The following is a 14,195-nucleotide window of genomic DNA, read 5'->3' on the forward strand; positions in this document are numbered from 1 at the left end:
TACTTTAATTTTTGTGTGTGTGTACATGCTCACGAGCGCCATAGCGCCTATGTGGAGGTCAGCATTTTGAGGGTTGGTTTTTTCTTCCCTCAGACTCCCTTGGTGTTTCTGCTGTTGTGTTCTTCCTCCTGCACAGCTGGCTGACAGGCTTCCAACCAGTTCTCTCTTGTTCTGCTTGCTGTCTTTCTCTTTAGGAATGCTGGGATTACAGGTGTGAGGCACTGCCCCGGGCTCCCCGTCTCGAATCTCTTACCCGCTGAACCCATCTTCCTGGCCCTTCACTACCCTTCTAAAACATTCCACAGAGGCCTTAAATTTGTAATATTTATAAGCAATCTAACTTGCCCAATAATAGGAGATAGGGAAAATAATTTACGGTTAAACCCCCTGAGTTAAAAACAAACAAACACAATAAAACAGAACCTTTGAAATTTTTAAAATCAATGCCATATAAGGATGTCTACACCGCACTATGATCCTGTTTAAAAACCGTAAGCGCCTGGAAAGGCATGTGAGGACTTGCAACACGGGAGAGTGAAATCCCCAGCTGGCCCAGAATTCATCATGTAGACCAGGCTGTCCTGGAACTCACAAAGGTCTGCCTGTGTCAGCCTCCTGGGTGCTGGGGTTAAAAGCATGTGCCATCAAGCTCAGCCTTCTGGGCACAGACCGAGAATGCTTCAGGCAGCCGGCCTGTAATATGATATCTGTTAATAGTGGGTGATGTGTGGTTTCTTGTAGACTCTTGAGTAAAATAGCAATCAGAACTGTGGTGACTGAGAGAGAGGCCTTGTGAGAACTTTACTGTAGTTACAGTCATTAAACGCACTCTTACTTTAATAGGCCACAAAATGGGGTTCTGCTCTCTTGATTACGTAGTTCTTTTCCTCGGCAAAAGGAGGGCTCCTGGGGCTAGAGAAATGGCTCAGCAGTTGGGAGCACCTGTTACTCTTACAAACCAAACCAAACAAAAAAGCCAGGGGGCTGGTGAGACGGCTCAGTGGGTAAGGGCACTCGCCTCCATCCTGATGACCTGAGTTCCAGCTCTGGGACCTTCATGGTGGGAAGAGAGAACTGACTTCCACACATTGTTGTCCACCCACTACCCCCAGCAAGTAAATAACTACATATCAACGCTGTAGAAAGATGTCTATGGGTGCCAACTGATATTCCTTAGAGACGCTATGAAATGGTGGGATCCTATTTAAAGATGTATGGATAGAGTACATAAATGCTCAGGAAAGGAGGCGAGATGATGGCTTCTCTCTTCTGTTGAAAGTCTTGCTTCCAAGCCATGCCCAGTAGCCGGAGAAAGCCCTGTGCCTGGCCACGCCCTGTAGCCCACGCCTTTAATGTCTGCTCTCAGGAGGCAGAGGCAGGTGGAGCTCTGTGAGTTCAAGGCCAGCCTGGTCTACATAGAGAGTAACAGGACAGACAAGGGGATATAGTGACCCCATCTCCTACCCAAGAGGGTGGACTGGGTATTCTGGTCACAAAGCCAGTAGGTTGTGAGTTGAGAATTGCTGACGACATCTGTGAAGCTTCTTAGAGGACGCATGCCCAAGAGTAAAGGCGATACATGAGGTAGCAGCTGGGGAAGGAGAGAATGAGAGTTTTAGTGTCATCTTTAGGGAACATGGGTCCAGCTACTGCAACATTTACTCTTGCACTTCTCAGCTGCGTGAGCTAGTAAACAGCCGCCCACATCTCCTCTTCATTCTCTTTTAGGATAGTTTGGATTGGTTTCATTTTATAGAGGTTGGAGAAGGTGAATTTGTGTAAAGCCTAGAAGGATGATTACTCTCTGCTTTATACATAGTTTAAACACGCCTCATCCCCAGTCCCAGACTTGCCCTCACGTGTCCAGTTTTACTTTAAAGATTTAAAAATGTTTTTAAGCAGCAGGGCATGGTACATGTCTTTAATCCCAGCACTCAGGAGGCAAGAGGCGGGTGGATGTCTGTGAGTTCGAGGCCAGGCTGGTCTACGGAGTGAGTTCCAGGACAGCCAGGGCTAAAATAGAGACACTCTATTCCCCAACATTTTGCATTTTAATGAATTAGTTAATTTATTAATTAATTTATAGCGTTCTGAGAGGAGGGCATGCTGCAAGCCACGCCCACAAGTGGAGGTCTGAACAGATTTTGTGGGGGTCGGTTTTCTCCTTCTACCACGAATAGGGTTCTGTCCCCGGGATAGAACACAAGTTGTCAGGCTTGATCTCACACCTGCAGAGCTACCTCACCAACCCCTACTCTACGGCTTTTGAAATAAATTCACCTCTTATGGCTTCTGAGCCTCCCTACACCCTTATGGAGCAGCCAGGGTTTGTCTTATCATTTTTATCGCTCAGAAGACAAGCTGGAGAATACAGACTGTCTCTGCACGGGACCGTACGGACAACTCGGGGGCTCTTTGCTATATGGGGGAGTCTCTCGGTCAGGTGTGCAGCTCAGAGGCAAGGACTGGTTTTGAAGAGCATTTGCCTCAGGGACAGTGACTACAGTTGTCCCTGGGGATTAGTTCTAGGACCATGTGTGGTTATTAAAATCTTGCTTACATAAAACTGTACAAAACACATATAAATAAATGATTACATTAAAAAAACCGTGTGTGCATTGAGGATGTAGATTTTTTTTTTAGTCATTATTCCCTAAACAATATAGAATAGCAGTGAGACGTGTGCCATTTACACTGTATTAGGAACAAAGTAATCCAGAGATGATTTGGACTTCACAGGAGGATGTTCGTAGAGTTCATGTGCACAGTGGCCGGTAGAGCTCTCTGGGATGGAGTCACGGGTGTTTGCTGGATGGCCATCTTGTTAACACGTGGGAAGGGATGGCATGAGAACTCTGGTCCTCATGACTGCATAGCAAATGCTTCTAGCTGCTGAGTCACCTCTCCGGGTCCCTCAGTATTTTGGTTGGCTGAATCTGTGTCTGGGGAAGCCGCAGAAGCCCTCGCTCACTGCTCTTCTGTTCTTTCGCCTCTCTCATGATCTCCCAGTTCAGACATAATACACAAGAGCAGCAGCGGTAGCTCGAATTTACCGTTTGCCACACACGTGTCACTGGGCTAAGTAAACACTTTATTAAGACTGTCCATCTCCTTTCACTTTACTAAGGATTCACATAAGGAAGGTACTGTTTGCAATCACTACCATTTAGCCAGGATGAAGTAGCCAAAACTCAGAATAAGGCCACTTTCCCTAAGCGACACAGTAACCAGGACGAAGTGGAGCCTGAGATACAGATCTGACCCCAAAGACCTTCCCACAGTGGACCTCCCCCCCTTAACTTTTATTTTTATTTTATGCGTATGCGGGCTTGTCTGAATGTATGTCCGGGTACCATGTACCTCAGAGGTCAGAGAAGATATCTTATCCTCTGGGATTGAAATTAGAGACAGTTGTGAGCTGCCCTTCGTGTGCCAGGAATTGAACCTGGGTCCTCTGGAAGAGCAACCAGTGCTTTTAACCACTGAGCTACCTATCCAGTCCCCTTCTCTTTTTCCTTCTCATTTTATTTTTTTTCTGCTTTTCACATGCATGGCGAACATGTGTGTGTATATATGGTTTTGCACGTGTGTGTATGTGTGTGAACTGCTGTGAATATGCATGTGGATGACCACGTTTGATGGTGTAAATCATGTTTATTTTTGTTTCGTTTTGTTTTTTCGAGACAGGGTTTCTGTGTAGCCTTGGCTGTCCTGGACTCACTTTGTAGACCAGGCTGACCTGGAACTCACAGAGATCCTCCTGCTTCTGCCTCCCAGAGTGCTGGGATTATAGGCGTGCGCCAGTGAGCCCAGCTCTTTTGTTTTAAGATTTATGTATTTTATGTTACGTGCATGGGTATTTTGCCTGCAGGTATGTTTGTACACTGTGTGTGAAGTGCCCTCACTAACCAGAAGAGGGCGTTAGATCCCCTAGAAACCGGAGGTACAGGTGGTTGGTAGGTGTTTTTTTGTTTTGTTTTTGTTTTGTTTTGTTTTGTTTATTTTGGTTTTTCAAGATAGGATTTCTCTCTGCAGCCCTGGTTGTCCTCACTCTGTAGATCAGGCTGGCCTCAAACTCAGAGGTCCACTGGTCTCTGCCTCTAGAGGGCTGGGATTAAAGGCATGTTCCACCACGCCTGGCTATCAGGAATTGCTCTTGATTGCTCTTCTTTGAGGATTGTTCTTGATTGCACTCCACTGAGGCATGGCCTATCAGTCAAATACAGATCTCACTGCAATGGCTAGTTGTGACAACGAGCTTTGATTGTCACCTTGACCCAACCTGGAATCACCAGTGAGGAACTGTCTGTACTAGGTTGGCCTGTGGGCAATGCCTGGGGGGAGATTGTCTTAGTTAAATTAATTGATGGAGAAAACCCAGCCAGCCCACTGTGGGTAGAATCATTCCTTAAATAGGGTGTTCTAAACTGTGCACAGATGGAGAAGTTGAGCAGAGCTCAGTCAAGCAAGAAAGCAGCATACATGTGTCCATTGTGTCTCCGTTCCTGACTGTGAGTGTGATGTAACCAGCTCTCTCAAGCTCCTGCCAACCTGACGCCTCTACAGTGATAGCCTGCAACCGGCAGCTTTAAGGCATAGAAAGCCTTCCTTACTCAGGTTGCTTTTTGTTACAGTATTTTATTACAGCAAGAAAGAGAATTAGAATACTAGTCTTACCAGCCAGCTTGCTCAGTAGCCAGCTTCTTTCTCTCAGGTTGGAATTGCAGGTGGGCCACCCTGACATTTACAAGGCTCTCTGGGGACCTGACATCACCTTTATGCTTGTTCAACAGATGCCTTAACTATTGAGCTGTTTCTTCCATGCTCTCGAACAGCCCTCTTAATCAGTGAGCTGTATTAGTCACATTAATTAATATAATTAATAATATTAAGCTATTTGTAATGGGGTTATTCTCCTCATTTCTTTCTTGAATACTTCATTGTTAGAGTATAGAAATGCTACTGATTTTTAATGTACTGGATCTGTGCCTTCCAGTCATTAGTGCTAACATTTTCTTTTGGTGGAATTTCAGCTTTTCTCTAGATGATGGAGACACTGAACTCGTTTGCCTATTGGAATGTCTTTTTATTTCTTTCACGAGAACTCCCAGTGCTGAAGAGAAGCAGGTGAGTATCCTGCCTTCTTAAAGGAAAGGCCTTTACATTTCTCCCAGGGAAGACAGGCCTGGTGGCACCAGTTTGTAATCTCGGACACCTAAGAGGCCAAGGCAGGAGGACTGCAGGTTCAAGTCCTGCCTCATCTACAGAGTGAGTTCCAAGGTAGAGGGGGAAATCAGTGAGGCCCTGTCTTTAAGTAGAGAGCAGAGAGAGTGGTTCGGTAGCCCAGTGGTGGAGTGTGTGCCTTGCATGTGTGTGGCCCTGTGTTCAATCCCCACCACTGTGGGAGAAGGTTCACCATGCTGGGCATGGTGCCACACGGGAGGCAGAGGCAGGTGGATCTCTGAGTTTGAAGCTGACTGGTCTACAGATTGAGTTCCAGAACAGAGAAACCCTGGCTTGGAGAAAAAAGAAAAGACAAGAAAAGAAAAGACAAGAAAAGAAAAGAAAGGTTTACCATAGAGCAAAATACAACTGTGGATTTATCATCTATGGCCTTTCTGGGATGAGGCACATTCCACCTGCATGTAATTTGTTGAACTTTTCTCTTGAAAAGAAGTTGAATTTTGTCTAATTATTTTCTCCATCTATTGTGGTGGCAATATGCCCTTTATTTTTCCTTTCGCTAATATGTTGTATCACAACAGTTGGCTTATTAATGTTGAGGCACCCTTGCATTCAGCTTCACTTGGTCACGGTGAATAACCCTTTTAATGTGTTATTGAATTTGATTTGCTAGTGTTTTGTTGAGGGTTTTTGCATGTATATTCCAAAAGGATACTGGCCTGTAATTAATCTTGTGATACCCTTGTCTGGCTTTGGAATCAAAATAACACTGGCCTCATTAAAAAAAAAAAAAAAAAGCTGGGACAAATTCTCTCTGTATTGGTTACTTGTCTTGTGACAAAATACCCAACAAAGGCAAATTAAAGAACAGTGGGTTTATTTTAGCTCAGAGTCTGGGAGTACAATCTACCAGGGAGAGGAAGATATGATACAGGCAGCCCCAAGGTGGCAGGAGGGTACAGCTGGGACCCTTCCCCTCCTAGCTTGTTGAAACAGGAGGCAGAGAGCAGACAAGTGTGGTTAGGTCCTAAAACTCACAGGGCCTACTCTTGGTGGCCCACTTCCTCCAGGTAGGCTCCACTGTAAAAGATTCTACAACCTTCCGAAACTGAGCCACCAACTGGGGAACAAATGTTTGAACACATCGGGACATTTCTTCGTTAGGCCACAGGTCCTTCTGGGTGTTTGTGACCTTCCTCACTGATGTTGAATACACTAGCAACTGCTGGATGGCCTTTAGCCTTTGGCATTCTAGATTTTTCTTACTAATGGTACTTTTCTCCTTCTCACTAAGGAGCACGTTCTCTAAATCTTCACGAAGAACAGAAACCCTCCAGGTGCCCCAGCTCTTCCATCTTTCTTAAGCTAGCTCTTTTTTTTTTTTGGCTGGCCAGGGCAGTGACAAAACTGACTTATTTCCCCAGGACTCTGGCTTCTTTGCCTTCCAAATTTCTGATTCACACTGGTGGTCAGAAGGCCAGAGCTGTGTTGAGGGGGAACACAGGAGGCAGCCAGATTATCCCCACCTGCTGAGCTCCACCCACATCCTCCGGGGAGGCAAACACAGCTCCCTACGTAGCATTTCATAGAGCATCATAGGTTTTAACACTGAGGGCAGTGTGAAAATCACCCCTGGCACAGAGCACACAATTTAAAAACAATTAAAAGATATAAACCAGTTGATTGGCAAGGAAGGGCAGTTAAAAAAAAACAAAACAAAACAGCAATGCCAGGCTGAGGCTCACCCCCAGGCGCAGAAGATCACCTGCCCTGCTGGTACTCTGCCAGCCGGAAGGGCAGGAAGTGATTTTCCTTCTGCCTCCAAGAGCTGAGAGCTGTTTGCTCACAAACAGTAAGCCAGTCACCTTCCTGCAGACTCCCAGGAGTCTTTATGACTCAGCTCCAGGCCAACACCAACTTGCTTATTTTCTTCCTGTGCCTGGCTCTTGGCAGCTTGCAGGAGACTGGTGTCTGACGGGGGCAGAGCAGCTGGCCTGCTCTGTGTCCAGTACTGAGGAGGAGCTTAGCAGTCAGAGAAAGCATCACTGCTCCGGTGTCGCTGAGTGGGTGACCAAATGATGCTATTGATCATGATAGTAACGAAATGATGATGGTAATGAGAGCTATGCTCAATAGAGGCTCCTGTGAAGGGAAGACATTAGCTCATTGCTAAGGTTCACCCAGTTCTGAAAGACACAGACTCAGAGAGGAGAAAAAGAGATTAACCATGCCACTGGGGTTGGAAGTCATTCTGGATTGACGGAAACTGACCTCTTGAAACAGAGATGGCCTCGTTGATAGATTTGCCTCGAGACTGAGCCAAGGATTTGAGAGAGAGGCTGAGATAACATTTCTCGTCTCTTCCTCAGCTGCATGATCTTAGGTCGTTTCTCTGCACTTTTGTTTTCTTTGCTGATAAAAATTAACGGAACTGGCCGGAGTTACATATTACACAATAGATCTCTGTGGGTCTGCGTGTCTGTCTGTCCCGTCTGCCTCCCTTCCTCTACCGCCAGAGTGCTAGGATTAAAGGGATGAGCCACCACACTTAAAGGCTGAATTGGAAATCCTCCTGCCTCGGCCTCCTTAAGTGCTGAACCGACAGGCATGCACGCCCGAGCCTGTTTATATATGGTAGTGTTCTTAATCTTAAGAGCTCCACCCACGCCTGGAAAATAGTTTTCAGCTGTCTCTAGATGGCAGGCCTTGCAAGCATCTCTCATAAAAGAGGCATTTTCTGGGCTGGTGAGATGGTTCATGAGGGAAAGGTGTCACCAAGCCTGTCAGGACCCACTGACTCCTGAAGGTTGTCCTCTGACCTCTAACACCTGTGCTGTACAGTGTGCTTGTACACCCATGCGCGCGCGCGCGCGCGCGCACACACACACACACACACACACACACACACACTAAAAGAAGTAACACAAAAGTAAAAACTAGGTAAAAGAACTGTTTTCCGATCTCAGCAGGTTTCTCTCCTGCGGCTACAGCCCTGTGGTGTCTTCAAGGGGGTGGGGAGAAAAGCATTGTTGGGCTCAATCACGGGTTTGTTCATCACGACCTTCCTTACTCATGGTGGTGGTGGTTTGCCATTCGGTTGTTTTTCCAGATGCAGCCACATTCTGGCATTTCCAGAGCCTCAACCTGTGCAGCCGTGAGGTTTCAGTGCCAGCTTCCCACTGGCCCCCTCTCCTCCTGAGCATCCTCCTGCTGCATTCATTCCTCCTCACCCAGGTTTACTCAGCTGTGTTCTCCTCTGCTCCACAGGCGGGCTGTCACAGGAGGCCGGCATAGCCCAATTGGAATGCACTTTATCTCTCTCCCCCTGCCCTGTCTGCTGAGGAAACACACACATTTGACATTTCAGCCACGGAAATTCTCACACTCTCTTTGCTCCCGCCCCAGATGGAAACCTCAGTGTCTTTGCAGAAAATTTCCCCAGTCTCCTGCAACCCAAACCAAGCCATCCATCGAATCCTTACGATGTGCTAGGCTGTTGTGTCCCCAAGAGGTTCGTGACGCTGTGAGCGGAGTGAGACAGATGTATGTGAAACAATCTGAAAACAGCGAAGCACAGGGTGTTACCATTAGGTGCTAACATCCCACTCAGCCACTAGTGAATGCTGACTCACGCAGGGGCCCTTCTGCGCATCTCATTTTTACCTCACAACCAGCCTCCGAGGTGGGGCCTACCGCCCCTATTTTACACATCAGCAAACTGAGTCGAAAACAACTTGATTGGCCCAAGGTCTCAAGGCCAGTAAGACAAGCCGGATCTGTTAACCCCACTCCACACTTCCTATTTCTCATTATTATTCTGTTTTGCCTCATTGGGGATCGAACCCAGGGCCGCATGCCTTTCCGGCGGGCGCTCTGCCGCTGGGCTAATGTCCCTAGGCCCCCAATTGAAGCTCTCTATACAACCCCTGCTTTTACAAGCTCCGTGAAAGTGGAAGCTGGGTCTCTTTTTCCAGAGACCAGTCCTGGAAGCCACGCCGCACCTTTTACAGACAGGAGGCTCGACAGAAAAAGCTAGACCCCCTTCTTCAAGAGTCAGAGTGGGCGGGGCCCTTGACAGGTCCACGGGGTTGTTTCAGCTCGGTCGCCCCCAGCGGGGGAGGGGAGGGGTTTGGCCGCGAAAGAACAGAAAAAGGAAAGGAAGAGACACAGACGAGGCAACAAAGAACCCCCCCCACACACACACACACGACAACCTGAGCAGCAGATAGCTTAGTGCGACTGTTGTCTCTGAGGTCTCAAATCCAGTCTTGACAGGTACTCGCTACGGCCCAACACCCAAGCTGGCCTGCTTTCCTGCACGAAGTCTGAGTCTCCCACAGCCGAGGGCCCCAGAGAACAAAGGTCGGCTTTACCCTAGTTTTGCAACCCCCCCCCCCCCCAGGTGAGCTGCTCCTCCGCAGCCAGTGTTCATTAGAGTGAATTGAAATTAGGAAGTGTCCCTTGCTGCTCTCCTTCCTCTCTTCTCTGTGGGTTTTTTTTTTTTTTGGGGGGGGGATGGCTATGATACAGGAAGAAAGAGCGGTGGAGAAGCCCCTTGATTGTTTGCTATAAGCAGAAATGTCAAAGTCCTAGATTATATTCTTATTCTTTAAAAGAAAGAAAGGAAGAAAGGAAGACTCGAGGCGACCTCTTTCTTTGAGGCAGCCTGGGGGATATGCTTCAAAGGGGACTGAGGGGGAAATGTTCAGTTTTACCCAGGGCCCTTCTCTCCAGGACACTGTTTAGTTCGCCGCCGAGTGAAGCAGAAGATGAAGACCAGGTGAGCAGCCGGCTGTGTAAAGCTTTAATGGGCCTGGCACCCCTTTGGGAATGAGGCAAGGCTCTTGTGGGCGCTCGTTCTCCGCATCTCTTTCAGTTCAGCGGGCTTTGTTTTCACAGTGGGGATTTAACTCCCTCGGGTGGCCCCGGAGATGGAGGAATAGCTGTGCATCAAGAGGAATATCCATCCAGACGGAGCCACAACAGCTTCCAAGGGAACCAGAGCCGCTGCTCCCACAGGGACCCTGGGCTGATGCGGAGCGGGGGACCTGGAAATTGTAAATCCCTCCTGGGTTGGAGGGTTGGCCTGTCCTATGACTTGGGAGAGAGTCGGGCTGGGACTAGCTCCGGTTTCCCAGCGCAGCAGCTGGGACTTTCCCAGAATGCGTGGGGTTCTGTGCTTGTGTGGATCTGGAAGGCCTAGGGCGCTCTAGAGCAGTGCCTCGCGTGGAAACAACGGGCAACAGCTCCTTAAAGCTTTTGGGCTTCCTGGTGCAGCGTAGAAAGTCAGTCCTGGGGATGGCGACCGCTGGGATGACAGGAGAGTATCCCTATGTAATAGTAATAATGAGGGAACAGGCCGGAAGGTGGGCGTTCCTCATTGGCTCTGCACCAGTCACGTCCTAGGTGCCCTATTTAGTTTTGTGCTCTTTCTCGCCAACTCTGGTCCTATGCTTTTAAAAACAGAGAATCTTGGGGGCTTGGGAGAAAGCCCAGTGGGTAAAAGTCCTTAGGGGGCAAGTCTGATAACCTGAGCTTTCCACCCCCAGAACCCATGTAAAAAGCTGGCTGTAGCAGCTCAAGTGTCTGTCATCACAGCGGGGTCCCTGCATGGGATGGAAGGCAGAGACAGGAGACACTCCCAAAGATGTCCAGCCAGTTAGCCTGGCATATGCAGCTGCCGAGAGAGTCTGCCTCAGAGGAGGAGGGAAGATGAAGACCAGCAAGGGAAGGCTGTCCCCTGACCTCTGCATGTGCATTATGGCACATGTGAACACACACAAACACACACACACACACACACACACACACACACACACACACACACACACGAAGCTAAAAATGAAGGAGCTGCCGAAAGGATATAGAGAGGGCAGGGTGTGAGGAGGATCATGCCTGGGCAGCTGCAGAGTCCTCCCTTGTTGTGGACAATGCTGGTAGGGAGCAAGGTACCGTGAAAAGGTAACGATGGGAGATGAACTTCCTTGGAGTTGACCTACGTAAACAGATACGGGAGTGAAAAGCTGAAGACCTGTGGGTTGGGAGTCAGGTGAAGTGCAGGGCACTGGTTAAATCTGCATTTCCCTTTAGACAGCGCATAACTCCTGTAGGACACAAGTAACTTGTCAGTGCAAGGATTTTTTTAAAATAAGTATGATCCAAATATTATACAGGATATATTTATACTAGAAAATGTTATATATCTGGAATTCAAATTTACTTATTCTTTTATACTGCCTGTTTTATTTTTATTTTTATTTTTCTAAATCTGGCAAGTCTAGCATGTAAAATCTCACGGGGTTTGTACCAGAGTAGTTGGTGGGTGGGGCCAAGGGAACTGGATAAAAGAAGAAATGATATTTGATAAATGTTATGTGTTAGAAGCTATATTGTTGGGGGCTGGGAAATAAAGTGCTTGCTGTGTAAGCAATAATCCCGGGTCTGGAGAGGCAGAGACAGGAGCATTTCTTTTCTTTTCTTTTAAATAATTCTATTTTATGTGCACTGATGTTTTGCCTGAAAGTGCATCTGTGTGGAGGTGCTGGAATTCCTGGAGCTGGAGTTACAGACAGTGGTGAGCTACCTTGTGGGTCCTGGAAGTTGAACCTGGGCCCTTTGGAAAAGCAGCCAGTGCTCTTAACCACTGAGCCATCTCTCTAGCTTCAACAGGTGGCTCTTGAGTCTAGCTGAGTTAGTAAGCTCCAGGTTCTGTGAGGGCCCTTGCCTCAAAAACTAAGAGGAAGGAAGAAGAAAGACTGTAAGAGTCAAAGGGGTGATCAATGACTCCAAGGAAATAGTGTCTTCCAGACACAACGGGACTGATGTGCATGCTGAGTCCTCCCCAGGATTCCTTTCAGATAGCCTGTTGTTGCCGTATGTCATGGAGATCCTGCAGCGTCAGTTCTGCAGGACTGGCCCTGTCACGTGCTCTAGCAGTTTGTGGAGTAGATGTTGGCGTGGGCCGGCTCAAAGCCCTGGATCTGGGCCTGGGTGGAAGCGGAGTTATTCAGCCCAAGCCATCAGGGCCAGCTCTTCTGCCCTCATGCCACGGGGCGGGAGCAGCTCTCCTGCACCACACTGCCCAGGCTGAGGGCAAGGGCCAGCTCTCCCAAGGGCTGTAGGTGGTGAGGGGTGGGGCCAGTTCTATGCAGCCCCAGGTGGCAGCCCAGAGCAGGGATGTCTGCATGGCCTCTGGTGGGAGCATGGGCCATGGACATCACAGCCCCCTGCTGCTACAGGGCCATAAACCCAGACATGGCTCTCAGCAGCAGCCCTGGCTGGGGCCTCACCATGGCCTCGGGTGGCAGAGCAGGCTACTCGCATCAGGCTGTTCCTCAGCACCCTCGAATTTTCAGTTCTTCCTCTCTTCCTAGTGCACACATCGTTTTGTTTCTCTTTCTTTCCCATCTCTCCTCCACGCGCTTGCTCATGATAGTGGCGCCCACGCACTGCTGTGTGGCTGTGGGCATTGTTTATCTATTCATTCATTTGTTTGTTTGTTTATTACATCCTGACTGCAGTTTTCCCTCCCTCCTCTCTTCCCAGCTCCTCCCAGCTCTCTCTCTCTCTCTCAAGGAGAATGAGACCATAAAGTTGAATGGGTTGGAAGGCGAGGAGGCTCTGGGAGAAGTTGGGGGAGAGGAAAACATGGTCAAAATATATTGTAGAAAAAAATTTTTTAATTAAAAATAACTAAGAGGAAGAACAATGGAGGAAAATACCTGCTGATGACTTCTGGCCTTCACAAGCACAGGAACCGGTGAGCATGACTGTAGACACACTGTGTGTGCACACTTATACACACACACACTTAATAAAATACAAGGATTGCCAGGCATGTTAGCTTACACCTCTAATCCCAGGACTTGGGACCACCTCAGATTTGAGGCCCCTATAGAATGAGAACCTATATACAAACAAACAAACAACCATACAAGAAATAAATAAAAAACCCAAACAGGTTGGATTTTCTTTATGACTTTTGAGTAGAAGACATTGCGAGTTATGCTTGATTTTTAGAAATGTTTTTCTCAGAGGTAACCCTATGCAGGGACTGGGCGGCATAAACGCTGGTTTATGGCTGGGGTACTTACTTTTACATTGTGTCATATTCCTCACAATGCAAGGTAAATGACATAATGCTTGCTTTACAGACAAGGAAATTTAAATTCAGAGAGGCTGAATAATTTTGCAAGGTCAAACAGGGAGAGCGGAGCTGGGTCCCGAGTCCGAGTTCATTTAATCTCTTGTGCTGTAAAGCTGAAGTCTAAAGAGCTCTTGTCAGACTGAATTGTAATTCCACAGAGCTAAATGCCATCGGTATTTTTAAAAGCAACATAAGAACATCTAGAATAGACTCTGATTGTCAGCATTCCTTCTTCTTCAGAAGAAACAAACACCAGGCGTCAAGGCTCACGTAGACGGGCAGTTAGCAGCAGAGCCAACATGAGAACCCGGATCCATCGAGAAAACAAGAACAAGCAAGATCCCAGGAGACAGTTACTACATGTAAAGCAGGTAAAGCCAGATGGGCCTTTATCTGCCTCTTTCTCAGATCCGCCCATCCCCTCTCCTCCTCCACCCTTCTTCGCCAGATATTGAGCTGGCCCCGCGTCTACGCTCTGAGCCAGCCGTTATAATCCCTGCAAGGTGTTAGCTGATAATAGGCTATGGAGGACCATAAATGTTAGCCCATTGGAGGACATCAAGAGCTAAAGAAGTCTGAGAGCTTGTGTGCGCTGAGGTGGTGCCAGAGGGCCTGGCCACCAGGGGGCTGTGCATGGTGGAATTTACCTGTGGCATTTACCTTGAGGCATCTGGTCATCCTCTGGTTCCCCGGACTGTCCGCAACCCGGAAAGCCCAGACACTGTTTCCTGATGCTCCAGATGCGACTGGATACCGAGATGATGATTCATAGTAACAAGCTCTGAGCAAAAGGCAAACAAAAAAGCTGCCTGATTACCTCACTGTCAGATGCAAGCCGGCAGAGCTGGCTTCAGCTGCAGTGGAG

At 48.0% G+C, this 14,195-nt stretch overlaps 1 long non-coding RNA gene across 2 annotated transcripts; it reads right to left on the minus strand.

Moving 5' to 3' along the window:
- Positions 1-6,044: 6,044 nt before the first annotated feature.
- On the minus strand, positions 6,045-9,526 carry LOC132655258 (uncharacterized). Of its 2 annotated transcripts, XR_009593005.1 has the most exons (3): positions 9,399-9,526; positions 7,456-8,741; positions 6,045-7,326 (listed from the first exon to the last, which is right to left on the minus strand). It is a non-coding gene; the product is annotated as an uncharacterized LOC132655258 (long non-coding RNA). The 2 variants fall into 2 exon arrangements; XR_009593004.1 differs by lacking the exon at positions 9,399-9,526 and having other exon boundaries at positions 7,456-9,388.
- Positions 9,527-14,195: the final 4,669 nt, after the last annotated feature.

The sequence above is a fragment of the Meriones unguiculatus genome, chromosome 7 (genome assembly GCF_030254825.1).
Source record: "Meriones unguiculatus strain TT.TT164.6M chromosome 7, Bangor_MerUng_6.1, whole genome shotgun sequence".
Lineage (NCBI taxonomy): Eukaryota > Metazoa > Chordata > Mammalia > Rodentia > Muridae > Meriones > Meriones unguiculatus.